Raw genomic sequence first — 1,559 nt, forward strand, 5'->3', positions numbered from 1 at the left:
CATGTGCTAGCACCAGCTGAGCGAGCCTCCTCTTTAGCGAGTGAAGTGAGTTTGGAACAACTGAATTTATGCATCTTAGTAGTAGTAGTTTTACATAAAAAGCGTTATATCTCCGAATCAAATATGCTTCCCAAAAATAACATGTTCGCTGTGGTAGAACATTTATTTTCATTGGCGAGTGCCATCAGGTAGCTTGATTTCAGATCTGTCCATGTAAACAGGATTATTAGGGAAATCGTTCTTCTTGCAAAGCATATAAACATTTTAATCTAACTATTATATTAATCTGACTATCCACAATAATCACATTATTATGTGCATGTAACAGCACTCATGGTGAGCAATATGTTTGGAACAGCAAATCTGCAAAATCACAGTATTGAATTGCAATACATATCGTATTGGCACCTAAGTATTGTGATAATATCAGTACGTGAGGTCCCTGGCAATTCCCAGCTCTAGTTTAGGAGGCAGTGGCCAGGGGGCCAGCTGAGACAAGACAATCGCTAGCCCTACGCTATCTCACTGTGTATTTTTAGCCTGCTTGTGTTAGCGTAGCACTCTGTTGCGTTAGCCTGATTCCTGCCGCCAAGGCCTCATGAATATAGTTAACTAACTGTTGCTGTAGTTAACTACAGTCCCCTGTAGCTCAGTTGGTAGAGCATGGCGCTTCCAACGCCAGGGTTGTGGGTTCGTTTCCCACGGGGGGCCAGTATGAAAACGTATGCGCTAACTAACTGTAAGTCGCTCTGGATAAGAGCGTCTGCTAAATGACTAAAATGTAATGTAAAATGTTGCTGTATTATGGTACTGTAGTGTCCTGTTACTTCCTCTCATGGCTCAGCCCGTCCTGTCCTGTCCGTATGGAGGGGCTCCAAAAATCCTTAGTCAGATCACTTAACTAGGGAGGATTTAGTGTGGCCACACACATGCTGTATACACACACACACATCACATAAATGTGACCCCTTTTAAGAAACTAGGCATATGTCGCACGTCACTACTTCACAGGAGAGGCATTAATTTTTTATTTTTTATCAAAATACGTTTTTCATGTACCTTAAGAACAAACTTGCATGCCATCGGTAAATACAAATAAAATTGTTAAATAACGAGTTGGTTTAGCCATGGAAAAATACAGGAACCATCCCGCCAACCATGATTGGCAGAGATAATGGCTGGGCTGGACATGCCGAGAGATGAGTTTGGATTGGTCTGCCATGTAGCATGCTTCTGTCTATAACATGAGCTGCTAAGTATCTGTGGATAATCATCAGCGCAGCTTGTAAATATATATATATATATATTTATTTATTTATTATTATTATTATTTATTTTTTGTCATTTAGCGGATGCTCTTATTCAGAGCGACTTACAGTTAGTAAGTGCATACATTTTTTATACTGGCCCCGTTGGGAATCGAACCCACAACCCTGAAGCGTTGCAAACGCCATGCTCTACCAACTGAGCTACAGGAGGCCTATGAAGAACTGGAAAAGTAATATTGCTATCGACAAAGCTCAGTGGGAAAAGGTTGCTGATGGACTACTCGAGTTCCC

At 41.2% G+C, this 1,559-nt stretch overlaps 1 non-coding gene across 1 annotated transcript; it reads left to right on the forward strand.

Annotated features, from left to right (window-relative positions):
* Positions 1-638: 638 nt before the first annotated feature.
* trnag-ucc lies at positions 639-713 on the forward strand. Its single transcript has one exon. It is a non-coding gene; the product is annotated as a tRNA-Gly (tRNA).
* Positions 714-1,559: the final 846 nt, after the last annotated feature.

The sequence above is a fragment of the Coregonus clupeaformis genome, unplaced genomic scaffold (genome assembly GCF_020615455.1).
Source record: "Coregonus clupeaformis isolate EN_2021a unplaced genomic scaffold, ASM2061545v1 scaf2012, whole genome shotgun sequence".
Classification (NCBI taxonomy): domain Eukaryota; kingdom Metazoa; phylum Chordata; class Actinopteri; order Salmoniformes; family Salmonidae; genus Coregonus; species Coregonus clupeaformis.